Source organism: Octopus bimaculoides, chromosome 1 (genome assembly GCF_046866305.1).
Source record: "Octopus bimaculoides isolate indiv1 chromosome 1, ASM4686630v1, whole genome shotgun sequence".
Lineage (NCBI taxonomy): Eukaryota > Metazoa > Mollusca > Cephalopoda > Octopoda > Octopodidae > Octopus > Octopus bimaculoides.
The window spans coordinates 110,199,813-110,222,610 of record NC_142928.1 but is presented as its reverse complement, the minus strand read 5'-3'; the positions used below and the strand labels follow the sequence as shown (position 1 = coordinate 110,222,610).

At 34.6% G+C, this 22,798-nt stretch overlaps 1 protein-coding gene across 3 annotated transcripts in view; it reads left to right on the top strand.

Moving 5' to 3' along the window:
• The first annotated feature begins 286 nt into the window (after positions 1 to 286).
• LOC106868481 (uncharacterized) overlaps positions 287 to 22,798 on the top strand; it is a 72,056-nt gene continuing 49,544 nt past the window's right edge. For all 3 annotated transcript variants that reach the window (XM_014913768.3, XM_089356093.1, XM_014913767.3), the window contains exon 1: positions 287 to 996. The gene's annotated coding sequence lies outside the window, so the exon portion shown is untranslated. The remainder of the gene's footprint in view (positions 997 to 22,798) is intronic.

Sequence of the window (22,798 nt, the reverse complement as noted above, 5' to 3'; positions counted from 1 at the left end):
TACATATATCACATCGTCTTAAAAGAGAAACCGAACGTTCATAAGAAAAAAGACGGAGTGGACATATAGCCGATCATAGGATTGGCCCAGAACGTCCTACGCGTCAACAATTAGTGTGAGCATATTTAATGCCCTTAGTCTTAAAAAGCTAATTAGAAATAATTGTCAAAGAGAAAAAAAATGTCACCAGTGAAGTTATATTTCATTAGACATAACTTAAGAGTCCTAGCTACCACTGCCGTCTCTGTCACTATTACTATTAATTTCGCCTCGTCTCTCTTTACTTTCTCTCACTCTACGATATGGCTACTACTGTCGTTGTCATTGCAGCTTCTACTGCATTAAATATTTAAACTGATCTTATCAAGTTATGTGGTTTTGTATATTAGTAGACAGAATAAATAGTTTCAATTTAATAATAATTTATCTGATAAGGAAGCAGTATTTCATTGAATATTTTATATTAGTCAAAATACTTAAAATAATCCTAATTGTTTGTTTTTACATGCAACAAATAATTATCAGGAGCAATGACTTACAAGCCGCTTTATTCTTACCTTTTGCAACAAACTTTACTGAATTAATAAAATAAACAAAACTCACAAAGACAGCATAGTATACTTGGAATGGAATTTTTTTTTTCAAAATACTTTTAAAAGTTTATAAAATGAACTATTTTTTACTACTCCACAATTGAGTAACTCGAATGATTAAATATTTTATATGAAATTAATATTAATAGTTATGAAAGTATATAGAATACGTGTGTGTGATTCGCCAGGGTATTAAGATAACTCATTAGCATATATTACTGCGCACTAACTAGCGCAATAGTTGAATGGACTACTTTAGTTACATTTCTCTCACCTTCTTTATCTTGTTACCTGGAATATTTTAACAAGTTGGCTGTTTTCGAAGCATTTTTGGCTATTTTATAATTACCTTTTGGATATCAAAACTTAAAGGATTATTATCAATTTGTAAACCTTCTTGAAAGTAAGTCTGAGTATATCTTTTTATCACATTTTGATTGTTAATTTTTGTTTAACTACTTTGAAGTTGTTATAACCTCGATGGAGGCGGGTCAGGTTGAGACACCACTTTCACAGGTAGTTGTGGAGTTGGAAGCAGAAAACTTGAGAATTTTGATTTAAAGTTACGAAATAAAACCCTTATATTTAGTCAATTACAATTTTTACTGCAAATATTTACCCATATAAAAATAATATTTAATGAATAGCATGCCAATTCGTGAAAATGTGTTTTGTTTTGTGTGTTGTTTTTTTCCAATTGTTTTCAGTATTTGCTAAAACTACATTGTTTTGCAAGTAATAGAAAGGATTTTATAAGCAGGATTTGTTTTCATTTTTTATTGCAGTCATACTTAAAAAATGTTTATGCTCTACAAAGTGAAATTAAGTTCTGAAACATACCTCTGCAAAGATAATATATATAGTAAATATATTTGCAGTCAACCAGAACAATTAAATTAGTCGAATATTTCTTGTTTGAAATTTGTCGTACACTTTAACTTTAGATTGAATGTTAAAAAAAAGTAGAATTTTATTTTAGGTGATAACGCTTACACACACACACATTTAAGGCTTGGTGTTCAAGCTGTGTTCTGTTTTTTGAAGTCTCTACCCACTGGTTGCTGCCTTCCCCGGGAGATTGTGTTTACCTTAGCCTGACCTACTTGTTGATAATTTTTTATTTTTCTTATATACATAGATTTCTGTCTTCTGTATTCAAGTCTCTCTCCCACTACCTTTCTCTCGTTTCTACTTCTTTTCTCTCTCTGATCTATGACCACTTGTCCTCTTTTATATCCTGTTTAAATGTCAATGTTTTATTTTCTTTTGCATACATAGACTGGGTTGAAAATTGATAATTAAAAAAAAAGAATTCATTACAATTTTATTCGGTTAATATTTCTTCACGAAAGTTGCTGATTTTGTTTTCCCTGAATTAATAAACTTATAAAGCTTCCTCTATGTTTCCGAAACGGTTACTGGGTTTAAGTGTAGATTAATTATTTATCGAAAAGTTAACCGACACCGAGATGTTTGTATAAAAAGCATAAATAAGGCTATATTTCGATATGAGTATCAAGTAACGTAAGATCGCCGAAAGCCACTTTTGCCGGTTAATGATCCACTTTGTGTCTTATAATAGCGTGAGTAATGTGCAATTAAAGAGTCCTTAAAATTCGGAAGCAAAGGCGACTTATTAGTGTGGCTGATAAAAACAAAAGTTTATAATTTGTATTTATATATTCAAAATATCAGTATTTTGTTGGACTAATTATGAGATGTTATACATTGTCCTCGTACTTAATATAAATGATAGTAATTCCTCGATTAATAAACCAAACGGTTATGAGTTTGAAATAAGTTTTGTCAAGTATTGATTTATTCGTTGTTAGTAGCAAGTCACCAGGTAGTAATTATTCGTGTTTGTGTGTTGGTTTGTTTTGTTTAAAAAAAAACGGCTATTTTTTTAATAAGTTAGAGGGGGGGGGATCTGTATTCATGACCTTTTCTCAGGTCAATTATTGTGGGGTGGAAGGAGAACGCAAACTGAGAGGGACTCCGGGTGTGTAGTGGTGGTGATAAACCAGGCGGCGTGATTTCTATTTACATTTATTGGCTCAACATTTTAGGTGCAACGGGATAAGTCAGATGGAATTTTACTGTATGCAGTATATGCCATAAGTAAATGCATGTTTAAAATCAAGTAATCCTCTTTGCCCACTTAATGATATATATTCATGAGATGCTAATAAATTGATGCTGTTTCAAATCATTGAAACAAATCATGTGCACCAATTCATTTACAAATCTACTTTTTTTTTTCCAGTAAGCTATGAGAAAACAAAAGTCGCGTTGGCACCATTTTGTAGTTATACTGGGAGCTAATTTGCTTTTTTAAATAATAATTCTATTTTAAATTCATAAAACAAAATCTGATAAGTGTACAGAGCATTACAAGAAAATACTTATTTAAGCAACGTGTTAATAACCTGTTACTTATCTCTGCTTGACCTTTATACTATCTCCCTAAATCAGTCTCTTATATGCTGGTTTTAACATACTTTTGTACCTATTATACTCACATCATGTTTAATGTTACACACACAAACTATTCTTATTAATTCAGCGTAGGCTTTCACTTGAATTTGCATTATTCTCGGGTCAAAATTTGTACAACTTGTTTCTATGTGCGTGCTGTTGTATGGTTTTGCATATTAACTGCTGCTTTGACTTCTAATAAAACTTGTATAACTTATTCTAATACTTTTTAAAATATTTGCAGAAGGTTACTTCCGTTTTCATGAAATTTCATTTCACCTTCGTTTTTAAAGTATACTGAGCAATGATTACTTTCTATAAGAAGTAACTGCGGTTACTGCCAACAATAAGACACAAATAAAGCCAAATAATGAATCTGTTGTATTGCAAGTGCCAATGACATTCTAATTTGTGCACTGGGTCAAGTTTTCAAAGGAAATAGTAGTCGATATCATCGACCCCAGTACTTTACTATCATTTTAACTCCGAAAAGATGAAAATCAAAAGTGACCTCAGCGGGATTTAAAATCAGAATGTAACGAGTCGGAACAAATACTGCAAAGCAACATTTCGAGACCTTAACAATTTTGTCTGCTTGTTTTAATAATGTCTGCCAATTGGACACTTTTAGAATAATTGCATTGTGTTTTAGGCTCCAATTTGTAACCAGTCCCATTACTTTACACGTGTGAATTGTACTAATTCCTTCATTAATCTTCACTGAGGTAACTTCACTAAATAATGATTTTGGGATGGACAGTAAAAATAATTCGTCAGAATTAAGAATTAGTGGGGAAACGAACGATATCTTTATAGATGTGTTTTGTCAAGTGACTTATACACAGTAATTTCAGTAGACTTTTGCAGTAAGCAGATATTTCAAATATATTTAATGTGGCGAAAACAATCACAAGAACAAAAAGAAAGAAAACCCGAGGAATGGTGGTAATGAAACTTAGAAATAAAATATTCAGAGGAATTGAACTAAAAGTGATTTACGGTGGCTCATAAGTCAAACAACAATTATGCCGTCGAAAGTCGAACGGTTAATATATAGTTTGACTCCCGGTCGCCAAAACAAAACAAAACAAGTCTAATTGGCGTAAAAAAATGTGTGGAAAATGAATATGAAAACAAAAATTTAAGCAAACAAACGGGGATGGGTGGGGAGAGGACTTACGAAAAATTCACAAGATCCGATTTTTCCCTCATAACTTTCAGGTAAATGGATTAAAATTGGAAAGACCCCCCCCCCCCCCATTTTATCCCAAATTTGTTTATTTAAAAAAATTTTTTTTGCCAAAAATCCCCGTTTTCAGATACGTTTTCAGGTTCAAGAAAATTGCTAAAAATTGGCATTGTGAAATTCTCACCACCCCCAGCCCACTTTTTCAGTTTTGACTTTTTTCCCCAACACTAACCCTAAAACTGTAACCGTAAGTACAGAAATGTTTTGAAGTTTTTGTCCGAATCATAATGTCCGTATATTTCCGCATATTTAGAAAAAAAAAATGTTATGAAGATTTTTGGAAAATTTTTTCAGAATCATAATCTTATTTTCCCGCATATTTTGAAAAAAAAAGAAAAAAAATTTGGAAAAAGTTAAAAATGAAGGAAATGGGGGTGGGGTGGGGTGGTAATTTAGAAATGTCGATTTTTGACAATTTTTTTGCAGATTCGTATTCCCCGTAGCCGAAAATGGGGGGGGGGGGGTCGAAAAAGAAAAAAAATTTTTAAGGGTGGTTTTCGGGGTGAGGGGACGGGCGGTAGTCTTGCCATGAAATTTTACAGAATTTGTGTGGAAAATGTTTTCCGAAGGAGTGGGAAGAGGATTTCGGAAAATTCACACGATCCGTTTCCCCCCCCCCCCCCCCCCCCCTTCATAACTTAAAGCATCTAGTTTAGCACCTGGTCACAAAAAAACATCTACGAGGTGTAAAAAAATGTGTAGAAAACGAATATGAAAACAAAAATTTGCACAAACATACATATACATAGCTTCGTCTTGGTAATTATTTGGCGGCAATGATTCGAGATAGGAAGGTATAACTTGGCTGCCTCTATGAAGAACGTGTGCAACAGACTTTCTTCATGTTGAGAAGTTATAAATAAATATCTTGTATGATATTGTGATCGAATTCCTGGCTTTTGGCTTGATTCTTTTGTTTCTCCAGTCTTTCAATGTTTTGTGTGTGTATGTTTCAATGTGTGCTATCTTCAAAATTGTTAGAGTGAGGCATATTCTCTTTGTGGGCATATCACTGTTTGGTAATACTCCGTGTGAACGAAGGAACTCAACTGATCGTTACAATGAAGTGCTGATGCATTCATAGTATTCAAAATTACAATCTTCACAAATATTGAAATTCTCCATTCTCGAGCACCACTTTTCAACTGTAACAGTATCAAAAATGAAATGGATAGATTTTGAGTAAACCTCTCCATTAGATTAGGGGTGGGGGAAACCATTGTGTGAATTTTCCGATAGTCCTCTCCCCACCCCTTCAGAAAACATTTTCTCCACAAATTTCATTATAATCATGATCTATGCCATATGAACGGTATTTCTATAAAATGTCATTAATATATATCCATTTTCCCGAAAGTTATGAGGGAAAAATCGGATCTTGTGATTTTCCAAAAGTCCTTTCTCCCTGGTCGTTTGCACAAATTTTTGTTTTCATATTCGTTTTCTACACATTATTTTTACACCTATTAGACTTTTTTGTTTTGTTTTGGTGACCGGGAGTTAAAACTACAAAAAGAAAAGAAGAGAACATAAGAAGTACCTAGTCCCAAGAAGCCTAAGAAAATTCACCAATACTCTATTTCCAACAGCTGGTGAATCATCCGGGACTAGGTCACAGAAGCAACGAAAATTTCAACATCTCAAGAAATAAACAAAGCATCAATATAAGTTTCATGTGTGTTTGCGTTCTAAAAGATCTTGTCTTAACTGTACTTACAAAATATTTTGATATTGGACAAATAAATTTTACTAAATGTGTAAATGTTTGAATATTTATGTTACTGAATGTCTAGTAGGCCTGAGCTTCTTTGAAGACAAGCCCGAAAATTCTCCATCAGATCAACTAAATTCGATGATCACTTTCTAGCTTACTCCCCCCTCCCTGATTAAACCAAGCTTGTCAAATTGCATTATGCCTGAAAAATAAAGTCTAGATTTATATTGGAGATGGTTGCTCATTCTTTAGAGCAATTGAATAAGATGACATGAAAAACTGCTTGTTAATGAAGATTTGAAATTGTATTGTCCAATGTGTCCTCTTTTAAGGCTGCAAATGGTATGTGATGTGAAGAGTTTTTTTTCTTTTGTTTTTGTTAGAATCTAAGGACTTGTGTGTGAATTGAAGGCGATTTGGCCACTAGTATTTGGAGCTTCTGCTCAGAGGTTCTGTCATTTTTCACCATATAGAGGTACCATATAGTACTGCTGTTTAGCATCAGGTTAGGTTTGATCAAGCAGATCTGTAATAATAGACAATTGTTTTGTATCTCAACCTTATGATACTTGTGACACTTGTAGACATTGTGAGTTGTTTATATAAATTGATCAGAAATGGACTAAGAAGCACATTGGCCATTTTATATAACAGTGTCTTAGAAAGGTATTGTTACGAGGTCTGATTAATAAGGATCAGGACTGTTGCCATAGTAACGAAGCTAAAGCAAGCAGAGTGAAGATGCTTAGTACAGACTGACCTTGGACACTGTTGTGCATGCACACTAAGTTTTAACATTCTAGCTCACTTTTGCTGTTCACAGTAGTGCTTGGAAGGAAGGTGTGTAGTGTGTGATCATCGTATTGACCATGACATAGAAAGTTGTCATGGCGATACCTGCTCAGAGGCCTATGCGAAATTGCGGGAAGTGTATGGAGAGGAGTGTATGAGTGGTTCAGGCGTTTCCAAGATGGCTGAAAAAATGTCGATAGGGACAAACGTTTTGGGAGACCCACAACCAGCAAAACCGAGGAAAACATAACAGACGTGCATGCAGCTGTGAGGGGAAATCATTGAATCACCATCTGTGAGTTATCAGAGGATGTGCAGATTAGTTACGGTTCAGTTCATAATCACTGAAGATTTGGGTATGAGACGCGTGTCTACCAAGTTTGTGCCGAAACTGCTTTCAGCTGACCAAAAACTTATCCAGGTTTCAGTTGCACAAGAACGATGAAAACTTTGCGTACACCTTTGAGCAGGTATCACTAAGCTTTTGGCAAAATTTTATGCAGATTCTCTGCTCAACTTTCTGTCATGGTCACTGCGATGATTGCACACTACACACATTCCTTCCAAGCACTGCTGCAAACAGTGGAAGTGAGCTAGAACGCTAAAACGTTCTAACAGAGCAGAGTTCAAGGTCAATCTGTGCCAAGTGGCTTCACTCTGTGTGCTTTAGCTTCATTAGTATGGCAACAGTCTGGATACTTATTAATCAGACCATATACCTTCATATTGCTCTGCTGGATTGCTTAACTACATGCCAGAAGCTGTGCAGTAGATACATATACACATATCCCAGAATTTTAGTTCAGTATGACTAAATGCCTATGTGATATAAACAGAGAACATGTAGATTTCCAATGTGAACTTGTGAACTATTCACCTCATCACTCATTAACAAATGAGTCTAGTTTTCTACCACCTGTACCATTTTCACAGTTGATTAAAATAATAAGCATTGGCAGAATCTGGGGACTTGATTTTACTCAGGAGATTGTTTTTTGGGAAGTTATTCATTTAGCCACAGTTGTAAACATGAGTGGCTGTTGTATAAATTGGCATAGACAAAGAAGAGAAATATTGTTCTTTTATATATATATATATATATATATAACTGAAAAAATGCATGGTAAACAAATGGCATAATGTATACTGAGTGTACAACCGGATAGGAGACTTAAAAGGTCCCTAATTCTTCATCAATCATCAATCAATTTAGCAATTTTTTGCAGAGAATTTAGGGCCGAGAGTATACTCTTTGCCCTAAGTTCTCTGCAAAATATTTTTGTAGGCATCGCCAATATAGGAAGTTCTCAGTCTTATCATTAATGGTGCAAAACTGAGTATTACTAAATTGGTTGATGTCTGATGAAGAATTAGGGATCTTTGTTTGTCTCCCATCTGGTTGTACACTCAGTATATGTTAAGTCGTTTGTTTGCCATGCATTTTTTCATTTATTAGTTGAATGCTACACACACAGAATTTTATATATAAACTAGCAGTATAACCCGACCTTGTCCGGGTGTGACTTATTACGCCATCTACGATAAGTCTTGCTAGCTGAAAATCAATTAAAAAAGAAAGCCTTACAATGAAAAAACCCTTATGATGTAAATATATTCATAATTCAAAAGACGATGAAATTAATAGGGAAAGTCTGAAGGCTATTTTGCGTAAAATTATTAAGCATATGTAAATTTCATCCGTGTAATTGGCTATAGAAATGCTTGTGCAAAACAACTTTTTGCACTGCCCTGATTATACATAGCAGGGTAATCCCTTTTCACAGGAGCTAGGATGGCAATTTGTGATGAAGCAATTGCTGGCGATCTGTTGCTACACAGTTTTGCCAGAATTCTATCAGATTGGGCAGAAGATGTTGATGCACCATTTTGCATTATGTTCAAAGTAGCTACTGGAATGTGGTGAATTGCTGCAGTCTGTGGCTGTCATTTTAAACCGGTTGCTGTCTTTCCCCAGCAAACTCTCTTCTTTGGAGGCATAATCTATGTATATATTAAACAGAACAACAAAAGTTATAATAGATGGCAGGTCGGTACTTTTCACATATCTAATTTTTCAGATTAACACCCGCACGATTACCCAACCCTAATCCTAAACCTAACCCTAACACTAACCCTAAACCCTAACCCTAAAAAACGTAACCGTAACATTAATCCTAAACCCTAACCCTGAACCTAAAACCCTAGTGAAAATTGTGGTAAATTTACAAAACATTGACGAACATGAGTTATATTTTACTGAATGATTGTGTACTTGCACGTGTATGCTTTTGAGAGAGCGAGAGAGGAAGAGGTAGAGAGGGGGAGAGAAAGGAATAGGGGTAGTTAAAAGTTTTCTTATGACTGCTTCTCTTCACTGCCTATTACTTCATTAGAAATCTAAGGATGCACATAAGCACATAATAGAGAAAAATGAAACAAATATGGACGACTTGCTCCGAAACACCACCGAGTGGGGAACACTTCTCAAAAATAACCTGCAGTTGTTTCCTTCAAAATTCCTACATGCTTGAAATGTACATACATCAAGGTACATTTGTACAAAATTTCATGAAAAAAATACTCGTTTTCCTGGAAGTTAAGAGGAATTTAAGTGGAATTTCCGAATTTTGTACCCCACCCCCTTCCAAAACACTTTCACCGAAAATTTTTGTATATTTGGAATATACATAATAAATAATATATGCATAGAAAATTTCATAAAAAAATATTCATTTTTATGAAAGTTATGACCTTCCAAAGTTGGGGGATACAACTCTGTAGTTATGCCATCAATGTTTTGTAAATATACCACGATGTGAATGATTGTGTTTACTTGCACGTGTATACGTTTGAGAGAGCGAGAGAGGAAGAGGGGGAGAAATGAATAGAGATTGAGAGCGATGTGTATGTTGTTGTCACAGGTCATGTATGTGTGGTTGTGTGTGTTTTTACGTATCTATGTTATGAAAAATAGGTAAAGAATACTGAGATGAAAGTTTAATCTAAGACGTTGTATGTATCACTTTCTCTCTCTCTCCCTCTCTTACTCTTACTCTCTATATTTTTATGTTGAGTGTGTGTGTAAGAATGGCGTTCCAGGTAGAAGGGATGAAATATAAAAGTTGCTAGAAACGACAGCCAAATCTCCCTTAAATCACACAAAGTAAACGGAATTTTAAAAATCTAATTACTGCACTGGAAAGTTCACATCGAGAAAATTCCATTGATGTAAAAATTTTTACGAAAAAGTGGAAAATGTGGATTTCTATAAACTTTCAAAAAGGCTTCACACAGACACACAACTTCAGATTTATATATTAAGATAATATAATAAGAAAAAGATTGGGAAGTGAATATTTATTATTAACAGCAAATTGATCATCATTCCTTACAGCTGTTTCAATTAATACTCAGTAAATATTAAATTTATATGACCTGAACATAATATCTTCAGAGGGGAAAAAAATATACCCTTGGATGTTTTATGTGTTTTTTCTTTTTCTTCTTTTATATGAATATAAACTATATATATATATATATATATATATTAAATTCAAATTATGATAAATGTAAACAAACGCAGTTTGCTTTTAGAAGCGTTGAGATGTCTTAGACAGTTAAAGAAGTGATTTTAAATTCTCAAACACTGGATAATGCTAATAATATAGCCTGAACAGGATAAACTACCCCTATTTTGCAGAAAAAAGTGTAGGTGTCCAGCTATGAATACCTATTATTTTAAGTAAATTAATTCTTCAAAAATACTAGACATTGAATCAGTATTTCATTGGATAAAGCCATCCCTTCATGAGGTTAGCACAACCTCTAATCAAATTTTATATATATATATATATATATATTAGTTGAAAATAACTGCTTTAGAAAGGTGTTGAACATTACCTTCAGAGTGTTTTACCTAGTGAATACAAGTTGGAACACTTAAATGCATTTCATGGAACTATGTAGTGGATAGATGCACATCCAGATTGTTTGCATCTTCCATCTCTATAGTTGAGATATTTCTAAGTTTATGTTTAGACATCTATTTTAGAGAGATATTTTCATTTTCTGGAGAATTTGTGATGTCTATTATTAGGTAAATCCTTGATGATAATATTTGGACATTTTTCCTTTACATCCTTCTCAGGGAATACTAATATGTCCCATTGTAATGCTACTTCATTATTTTCTGTATCATCAACAAATTATGCTGATGATTTCTAATTTTGTTACTTTCTTACTGTTGCAAAATAGGAATCATTAATGCATTTGCTTTTCTCCAGTGATCTGCAAACCTTTTCCCCTGAGATTATTTCTACAGGCACAGCATAGTCAACTCATTCTTAAATATAACTTGAACTGAGTGTGAAGACAGGGAAAGCCCCCGGCCCATCAGGAATCACTACTGCAGAGATGCTCAAAATATCTGACAGTGTTGGCTACAGCCTAGTCACCCGTATTACGAACCAGGTGATACACGAAGGAGTCATACCCAATGACTGGTGTAGCAGCACCATAGTAAACTGCTACAAAGGTAAAGGTGACGCTTTAGACACTAATAATTACAGAGGCATCAAGCTGTTAGATCAGGTTATGAAAGTTACGGAGAGGGTCATAGCCCAACTAATTAGGGAGCAAATCAATTTAGATGAGATGCAGTTTGGGTTCGTGCCAGGTAAAAGCACCACTGATGCCATATTTCTAGTGGGACAGCTGCAGGAGAAATATCTAGCCAAGGATAAACCTCTGTACCTGGCCTTCGTTGACATGGAGAAAGCCTTTGACAGGGTCCCCCGATCCCTTATCTGGTGGTCAATGAGGAAACTTAGCATAGAAGAATGGTTAGTGAGAGCTGTGCGAGCCATGTACAGAGATGCTGTCAGTAAGGTGAAGGTTGGAAATGAGTACAGTAATGAATTCCGGGTAGAGGTAGGGGTCCACCAAGGTTCCGTCCTCAGCCCCCTCCTATTTATCATAGTCCTCCAGGCGATCACAGAGGAATTCAAGACAGGTTGCCCCTGGGAGCTCCTCTATGCTGATGACCTTGCACTAATTGCACAGTCACTATCAGAACTAGAGGAGAAGTTTAAGGTGTGGAAGCAAGGACTAGAATCGAAGGGCCTTAGAGTCAACCTAGCAAAAACCAAAATCCTAATAAGTAGGAAGGTAGATAAAACACAAACTCCTTCAGGTAGATGGCCCTGCTCAGTATGCAGTAAAGGAGTAGGTAGTAACTCTATAAGATGTACCCGGTGCAAGCTATGGACACATAAGAGGTGCAGCAATATCAAAGGCAGATTAACTACAAAGTTAGTCTTTGTATGTGGCAGATGTTCAGGTGCAATAAACACTGTAAACAAACAGGAAACAACTTCTATCTCATTCCAGGGAGAAAAACTAGAGGTAGTTGATAGCTTCCGCTATCTGGGTGACCAAGTTAGTAGTGGGGGTGGGTGCGCTGAAAGTGTAACTGCTAGAATAAGAATAGCCTGGGCCAAGTTTAGAGAGCTCTTACCTCTGCTGGCGACAAAGGGACTCTCACTCAGGGTAAAAGGCAGACTGTATGACGCATGTGTACGAACAGCCATGCTATATGGCAGTGAAACATGGGCTGTAACTGCTGAAGACATGCGTAAGCTCGCAAGGAATGAAGCCAGTATGCTCCGCTGGATGTGTAATGTAAATGTGCATACCCGTCAGAGTGTAAGTATCTTGAGAGAAAAGCTGAACATAAGAAGCGTCAGTAGTGGTGTGCAAGAGAGACGATTGCGCTGGTTTTGGACATGTGGGGAGAATGAATGAGGATAGCTGCATGAAAAAGTGCCACTCCCTAACAGTTGAGGGAACCCGTGGAAGAGGTAGGCCCAGGAAGACCTGGGCTGAGGTGGTGAGGCAAGACCTTCGAACATTGGGCCTCACCGAGGCGATGACTACTGACCGAGACCTTTGGAAATGTGCTGTACGTGAGAAGACCCGGCAAGCCAAGTGAGATCGTTGCCAGTGCCCCTGGACTGGCTCTTGTGCGGGTGGCACATAAGATGTACCATCCTGAGCGTGACCGTTGCCACTACTGCCTGACTGGCCTTGTAGGGTTTTCGAGCGAGATCGTTGCCAGTGCCCCTGGACTGGCTCTTGTGCGGGTGGCACATAAAAGACACCATTTCGAGCGTGGCCGTTTTTGTGCGGGTGACACGTAAAAGCACCCACTACACTCTCTGAGTGGTTGGCGTTAGGAAGGGCATCCAGCTGTAGAAACTCTGCCAAATTAGATTGGAGCCTGGTGTAGCCATTCGGTTGCACCAGTCCTCAGTCAAATCGTCCAACCCATGCTAGCATGGAAAGCGGACGTTAAACGATGATGATGATGATGATATATCTCATGATGTATATCAGCAAAAAATGTGGACATCAGTGAGAGAATGGGCTAACTGTTGAGAAAGTACAGGAATCCATTTAAATAGTGAATTCATTTATTTACTATCATGATTAACTAAAATTTTTATTAAAATATATGTTAGGCAATGTATAGCTGTATGCTAAGAAATTTGCTTCCTGATGACATGGTTCCAGGTTCAGTCCCACTGCATGGCACCTCAGGCAAGTGCCTTCAGTCAACGCCTTGCTTATAAATGGATTTGTTAGAAGAAAGCTGAATGAAACCTGCTATATATATATATATATATATATATATATATATATATATATGGTTCTCTTTTGAAAAGCTTAGACTTTGTGCTGTCCTTCAACTTGCTGTTACTATTTTTGTGACTGTAGTGCAGCAAAACTTAAAACATTGTTTTTTTTATTTTTCTTTCTACTTTATTTTGACAAAAGAAAACTGAGATACCTGGCTGAATAACTGATTTACCTTGAAGTTTTTTTTTTTCTTTAATTGGAACTTTATTGCTGGTAAAAGTTTGTCAAGTTGCTCTGGTGTGGGTTATCAATTATACAGATAAAAAAGTTGTAGGTGTGAGAAAATTAACTTTGTATTTTGACTACCCCCAAAATAAATGCTTTTTTTTTTTAAAGAATGAGAACTTGATCTGTAGGATATTGTGATAGTAAGAATATACTTAATACCATTCATTAAACAAATATTGAAGGTTGTAACAAATATAATATTGAGTTCTCATTTTGATTCTATTTGAAAGGCCACAGTTTGATATAATCTGAAAAAATTCCATGAACTTCAACTGGTATTGGTATGGCCAGTTATCATGGCTAGGATGTGGAGCCTTAATCATTATAGAGCACATATTGATTTCTTTCTTTTATTATATTATTATTATTAGTTTTAGATCTCTTTTGCTAGAGAATTTATTTCAACCTTGCATGTAGGTGATACTTATACAGTAACATTATAAGATTTGAGTTCTGAATGTTAGGGTAATACAAATTGCTATACTTTATATTGTTCCAGCTATGTTTCTGGAATATAACCTGTTTTATAACTGGGAATATTCATTTTTTTTTTTTTTATAGAACTTTATAAAATCATTTTTTTTTCCACACAAATCTACATAAAACAAACTTTACAACCGGTGGGTAGAAGCATTTATCCATCATAAAAGTGAATTTCTTTTCTCTTTGGTAATTGTTTTTCAAAATAACAAATATTGGTAATAAAATGTGTGAATTACAATTTCAGCTTTGTGAGTAAATTAATATTTAATATTCCTTTGTATAGTAATGTAATTTTAAAATAGAACTGTTATTTGGAAAGAAATATTATTTCTGTTGTTTGAAACTAAAATATTCCTTTTTGATTTAGATTTATGAAAAATATTTACCTATACCCTACCTTTGTTTGTAGCACACCTATAAAAAAACAAAAACGAAAGAAAGTTGGGATTGTCTACTACAATAGAAATGGAAGTTTACCTGTTTACTACCTGACTGCTGCACCTTCAGTTCTTGTGTGTACTGGTAGTAGTAGATATTTCACTCTCTGATCTACTCATTTACCAAGAGATATTAATTGAAACCATTTCCTTTTATAGTAGATTTAACAAAATGAAGCAGGAGTTGATTAGAAAAGATAATATCCACACATACTGAACTAAGTTGACCTACTGGTAGCTACATATACTTGCTATGGTCTTTTATCACTTTTATCTACGATAAGATATTTTTATACTCGAGCTGTCTTGTTAAAAAATGTTTGTCACATTCTAGTCAAATAGTTAAAAGAATATTTTGCTGTAAAACTTTTCCTACAATAATTTCACCTATGCTAACAATAAGTTAATGTCAAAAACATAGCTATCTATATGTGGGTTAGGAGTTTCATTTACTAATTGAAGTGATTTTTATCAAGTATCAACACACTGTAACAGTAGAATCCTGCCAATGACCTTTTAGTTATGTAGATTTTGGTCAGCACTGGTTTATCAGGTTCATGGATGTAGGTAGTTGTTTGACTAACTGAATACAATTCACCAGATTCAGTGCTCTAGATGCTTCTTATCTGCTGGAGGACCACATTGCACACTCACATACAATAGTTTATTGCAGTCTGAGTATGTTGTCTCATTTGTCATTTAGCTGCTTGGTGGTTCTGATTATACCTGATGCATGCAAAATACTCATTTGGACAGATTTACTCTTTTACTTGTTTCAGTCATTTGACTGCGGCCATGCTGGAGCACCGCCTTTAGTCGAGCAAATCGACCTCGGGACTTATTCTTTGTAAGCCTAGTACTTATTCTATCAGTCTCTTTTTTTGCCGAACCGCTAAGTGACGGGGTCATAAACACACCAGCATCGGTTGTCAAGCAATGCTAGGAGGACAAACACACACACACACACACACACACATATATATACATATATACAACGGGCTTCTTTTCAGTTTCCGTCTACCAAATCCACTCACAAGGCTTTGGTCGACCCGAGGCTATAGCAGAAGACACTTGCCCAAGATGCCACGCAGTGGGACTGAACCCGGAACCATGTGGTTGGTAAGCAAGCTACGTAGAATGTTTTTGTCTAATGAGAGTAGTAAGTACACATTGTAGAATTAACTGGACAAGGTTATCAAACTATATATGTAATTCAGTTTCAATTCCCAATCAAAAATGTTTTATTTCCTCAGTTTTCTACTGATAGTCAAAATTTATAGAAGTGCCTTTGGTTCTAAGTAATTTCGTTTGCTGATGTATATAAGGTCCAGAATTCTTCAAGACATCTTTCCTGCTGTAGTTTTTTGGTTATCATCAACTATATTTCAGCTGCAAAAAGACCTTTGTGCTTTGAGTAAAGTTACTATTATTTGATGGTGAATCTGGCTATAGAATGATATATTTTGATAAGACCATATATTATTTGCTTTCCAAGTAAAATATCTCCTTGTTCAGACATGTTTTCAGGGAAGACTGCAGCCATAGTTATGTGTGAATGTACAAATCCTTCAATTTTGAAGGAAGATGTACACAAGTAAATAGGTACAGGCATGGCTGTGTAGTAAGAAATTTGTCTTCCAACCTCTTGATTCCAGGTTCAGTCCTACTCTAGCCACAGGCTGACTAAAGCCATGTGAGTGGATTTGCTAGACAGAAACTAGAAGAAGCTTGTCGTTTGTGTTTGTCCCCCACCACTGCTTGACAATCAGTGTTGGTGTGTTTCGTCCCTATGACCTAACAGTTTGGCCAAAGATCAATAGAACAAGTACCAGGCTTTACAAAAAAATAATAAGTACTGGGGTTGATTTGTTTGACTAAAATCCTTCAAGCTGGTGCCCCACAACATGACCACAGTCTAATGCCTGAAACAAGAAAAAGAAAAAAAAGAAAGTGATAAGGTAAATTTCTAATCTGCAGTTTTATAAGCTTTATTTTTCTTAACCCTTTAGCATTTAAACTGGCCCAAAAATTTCACTTGTTTTATGTTCATGCTGACTAAATCCAGCCTCGCACACCTACTCTGTCATTCTAAAAATAAATAGTCACTTCACTGAAATCTCAAAGCAATGAAGATTAATTCAAAACAATGTGAATAAATAGGCCTTATATTTGAAAGAATAATCTGAACACTAAAGGGTTAATGTTCAATGTTAGATCAAACAAAATACTTTAAAAGTATGGACAGAGAATTCTGAAGCAATGCAAATCCAAGGAGAGACAAGTGAGGAAAACATTTAGTATACAATAATAAGTAGCAGTCGGTGAGATGGAAGGAAGTGAGCTGAGTGCTTCTAGGTAGGTGTAAAAAGGAGTAGTCTAGAATCTAGGTTAGTGAATGTTTTCCTGTCAGGCAGATGAATTACTTTGGATGTAATTTAGTAACAAGTGTATCAGGTCAGCACTAAGTATAGTTTTCTTGCTGTCTTTAGTATAGTTTTCTTGCTGTCTACTCTCAGTTCAGTTCCCAACAAGCAAACCTATGGTCAATGAATTTTTAGCTGTGACTATTCTGTAGTAAATCTAGGACTATATTATTCAGTGTGTTCTTTCTTTTGAAGACATGTGATTGAAGGAAAGCCAGCTGCTATTTCTTGCAAGTCATGCTCCCTTGCTGGTTTGAAGTTTTGTGGTTGCCATGAGAAGTAAGACAAAAAGGAAGTTCTTGTACAGAAACAGTTTTCCAATGTAACATCAACATCCATTTGCTTTCCTTGTAGTGAATTCATACTATTCTGTTTGTATGACTGATATAAACTTTATTAACTCATTTGTGTTGGATTTGTTATTTATTCCCAGCCCTGCTTGAGTACATGTATGATCCATTATGTCACAATATGTGCAATCATTATCAGAATTGTTTGCTTTCTGTAGATTGAAAACCTTAGATTACCATCTTGGTTTTCCTTGTGCTGTCTTTACTCTTTCCTTTTTTTCCATTCATTTTGTCTAATAGTAACAATGGTCTCAATAACTTTTTCTAATTAAATTCCCAAGATATTTTAGTTTTCTCTCTTTGATGATGTCGAATGAAACTTTATTTGTCTTTGTCAGTTGAAGGTATCTAATATAATAATTTCCTTATTAAAGAAAGTAATGTGTAATTTGAGATAAATTTGGTTGCCATTTCTAGCAGGTTGAGTGTCTCTCATGAGCTGGATTTTATCTTGTATTTGAGTATGGCCAAATGTTTTAGATCTTTGATATGATTAAGAACATTAGCTCTTGGATATTTGCTGTGATATGGTTAAAAACAATACAACAGAGCAAGGCAAAGTGACAAAATAACAGGAAAAGAGAGACTACTGTTTTTGATTTTTAAATATGCTTCAAATTTTATAACAAACCATTAAAACATTTACTGCATCATAAATGAAACTCTACAAACTTTAAACTTTGAAGTTTCCTCTTTAACAACAAAGATTTCCCATTCCATTATCATCAGCAGTGACCTCAAAGATAAACGATTTTTGACTTGCTCTGTACTTATGTATATCAATAACACTTGTTTTTCTTTAGTGTAGCACTGTTTAGTATTGAGAATAATTCAATACTGAAAATGTTGAATAAACTAGTTCACTTAACCTATACAGCAACAGCTGTTTTCCTCTTATGACTCATGTCAAGTCTATATTGTTAGAATCACTGTCATATCTCAATCATAGCAACTGTATCTTTGCTGTGCAACCATCAGTAGATGAAGTTAATGTAGAACATCTGCAATCAATATAGAAATAGCAGGTGACGCAATAAATACTTCACCTTTGTGTGAACAGTATTGCATCTCATTTCTAATATGGATATAAAGGAGATTCTGCAAGTAGATGATAATACCTTTTTCATTGATTTTCTCTTTAAAAGCATAATTATTAGTTACATTTTTATCCAGTGAGTTCAAGCCTCCTTTATAGTCAACTTTGTTTCATCCTTCTAGATTGGGGTAAGTTCCAGTCAAGTACTGAGATTGATTACATCCCTCAAAGTATTTGTACTATCCCTCAAAGTATTTTTCCTGTGTCTAAGTCAGTTGTTGTTGCTGTTGTTAAGGTGACATGCTGGGCAAAATGCTTAGTGGTAGTTCGTCCATTTTTACTTTCTGTGTTCAAATTCTGCTGAGGTTGACTTTACCTCTCATCCCTTTGGGGTCAATGAAATAAGCACTAGTTGAACACTGGGATCAATCTAATCAACTTATCCCTTCCTTGAAATTACTGGCCTCGTGCCAAAGTTTGAAACCATTATTGTTGTTGATGAGACAGTAGATTGACAGAATCAGTAAAGCACTGATTCTTTATCAGTAAGATAAAATGCCTTGCAGTATTTGGTCTAATTTTACAATTCTGACTTCAAATTCCACTGAGGTCAACTTTGCCTTTCATCCATCTGGGGTTGATGAAGTACCCAGTCTAATACCTGGTTCAAAGTAATTGACTTAACCCAACCCCTTCCTTCAAAATTGTCAGCCTTGTGCTTATGTTAGAAATAATTATTTTTATAGTTCATTTGCTTAAATGCTATTTATTGGTATGATTTGCTCTGTGGTTTCAGTGGCTGTTCACTGTTGCCTTGGCAGTAAATCCATTTAAGAGGCTAAAGATTAACCTATTTATTTTTTTAACCATAAAATCCATCTACAAAACAATCTGTATTGTTAATCCATCCTACCTTTTTCTCTCATATATATAACTAAAATATTGCTTTCTCTTGAATAAATTCATTCTCTTGAATAAATTCTAGATGATTTTATTAATTTCTTCCATCTGATCCTCAAAATGTAAGGAAATAGTAACGTAACTTCACCATTTGTTACTCATCTATTTTTTATTTTTTAAATATTATAATAGGCTGAGATATTTTGACTTTCAAATTGTCCTTCAGTTTATTAGGACATCTTTTATTTTCTGAGTTATTGTACTGAAGATTCTGAAGGAAAATATTTATTTCTAACTTAATGAAATTGTAAAGAAATTTAGTCAATAGAATGAACATCAGTTTATGACTATTATTTATTTTTATTGATTACATACAGAAGGTAGACTCTTGCAGAATTGACTGAACCCCTCTCCATCAGAATTTCTGGCTGTGTACCTAAATTAGAAATAATAATTACTACTTTTATAGCTCATTTACTTAAATACTGTAAGGTTTCTTCATGTGTTCAGTTATTTTGACAGTAATTTTGACATTTGAGATGCTAAAGAGCATGAGACTATTTCATAGTACTTAGTCCAACACTCAGCCACTTCTGCTATTCCATTGTCCTTGTTTGAAGTAGAAATTACTTGTTTGCATGCTGGTAAATACTTTAGATTTACTCTAAAGCAAAACTCACTTATGATGTGTATGTGTGTTCCACAGAAGTATTTTATGGTTTGTTTCTGAAAGAGTTACATTTGTTATCTAATGTGGGAGTGCTGCCAGCAACCATAAATTTGGTATATAGTGAAGGAGATAAAATTATGAAAAGAATTTTATTTTTTATGTTTAATAGTCTTGATTAGCATTGCTTCTGAAGACTTGCAGTACTGTAATTGTCAATATCATGCATTTGATCAATGTTTAAAGCAGTGATTTTCTTATCTTTAATATGAAGTTTGCTCTTCTACGATTTAGAAACTAAAATGTTCTTACTTTAAAGTGAAAGTATTAAATTGAGAGAGATTTGGCTGCTTCATTTTAGTAGGTTGGGAAACTACACAGAAATTTCTTGAAAAAAACCTATAGTATATTGTTGACTCTGTGCTGTAAGTTAAACTTTAAATATGTTACATCTAATAGCTGAATGTTTCTCCTTTTTCAAAAATATCTCCACTACAAAGCAACAAGGGAACTGTTTTGTGATTGCTCAACTTTTAGAAATACCTGCCTAATCTCCTTCAAATTACATCTACTGTCATAAAAAATGTAGTCCTTGATACAGTGTCTGGAAAAAAAGTGGGATGGGCATGGTTGAAATGGCTTTGTTCATAAATCTGTTTGATTAGAACTCGGTGGCTGTGAAACAAGATCTTTCCAGTATTTATTATGTCTAACATAAGTAACTGATTAGATCAGACTACTCGTTAGCAATGACATAAATGCCACTTTTTTTCTATACACATTGGTTAGTTTTAAAGAAGGATATAAAAACATTGACATTTTTCTATTGATTTCTTTAATTGCTGCTAGTACATTCCCTAAAATATAGGTATATAATTCAAGAAAAATAAAGAAAGGTAAAACAATGCTGAATTAAAAGAAATAGTTAATAGATCAAAATACTTATTAGTTTTTACTTCTTTATACATTATATACAACATTCCTCAATCAGGAAATTTTGACAATGTCTTTGCATAGACAACATTTTTTATGAACTCAATATTTTCTAATTGTCTGCAGCATCCTCTTGATGTGAAGACAATTCAGCTATTATGTTATTACATTGATGAGTTTTTGTTGATGGTAACAATTAAAATCATACCAAAGTGAAACGAGCTATTTATTCTTATTCTTACACCTGAGTAGATATGAAACACCATAAACCACATAATTAAAAATAAAAAACAACAAAACTATTACTTGGTAGCTTAGTTCTCTCAACACTTGATTCCTTCTTTACTTGTGTCCTCACTATATTACTACTTACAGTCCCAGTTTCTCCCAAACTCAACTACTTCTACACACATTTGATAATACCTCCTCCTATCATTTCAATTCCAACTTAGCAGAAACTTTCTTTCCTTCATTTTTATCACTTTGCTTTCTAAGCAGAAACTGTTTAAATGAAATGATATCTGATAGATTTTCTTTTTTACTACTAATCTTTCTCTGAAACTTACTACTATACCATGGTAGAATTGTACATAAAATAAGCTGTACTTCATTCACTTTAATTAGTTCATTGCCAATAATCCTAGGAGAGTAAATGATAGGGTTTTATTTATCTTGTGTATAATTATATCTGGTTCATAGTATATAACCATTATCTCCACTTCAAATGTCACAGCAACAACTGAAATGGTGTTTTAATCACATTCTTCTGCAATCACTGATATCATGTGGGTGCTGTTTGGTGTATTTCTTCCTTACCTTCATGTTCTCTCTTTTTTACACAAATTTCTAGGTATGTGAGTGTTAACTAGCATTTTCAGTTCACTTATAGTGTATCATTATGTATATAGATTCAAATATTATCCTTTCTGTTCTTACAGTGAACAATATTATCATTCACTCTCCTACACTAAGTTTATCTACATATTTAGTAAGTTTTTTTTTTGTATATTTATTTCCACCGAAAGAGTTGATAATGATCAGTCAAGGTTACAAGTAACATTACTGCCCACTCTTTTTTATATTAATCAACAACATTAATAATAATTGCAATGCCTAATGAGATAATATCATCAGACTGTATTCTTTCTTCAGTAATTATTCTTATGCTTAAGGTGGGTTTTGTTTTACTCCCTTACTCTTTTTTCCTATAATGGTGCAGGCATGGCTGTGTGGTAAGAAGCTTGCTTCCTTCCCAACCACATGGTTCCAAGTTTAGTCACCTGGTGGGGTGGGGGTAAGCTGACTGCTATTGTGAGTTCATAGAAGTTTCAAGGGATGATCAGAATCTGTGAGAACAGTTCCCATCTGTATTCATAAGCCACCATACACGACCGGTGGCAAGTCGTCCTTCTGTCACAGGATCCTTGCAGACATGATCCAACACCACCAGGAAGCCCTGTGTGTGCGTGTGTGTTTTGTTTCCCACCTCTGATGGACAACCGGTGTTGGTGTGTCTACATCCCCATAACTTAGTGGTTTGGCAAAAGAGACTGATAGAATAAGTACCAGGCTTAAAAAGAAAATAAGTCCCAGGGGTCAATTAGTTTGACTTGAATTCCTCAAAGCAGGGCTCCAGCATCACCACAGTCTCTAGTGACTGAAACACGTAAAGGATAAAAGATAATGCTTTACTAAATAATGTCTATTCCGCTTGAAAGTGTAAATAGTTTTCAGAAAATATCAAACTTGCCACACCATATTGCAGTCTCATCTCTACTACTCTTCATTTTGTAACCTTTTGTTTTATTTGACAACTTCT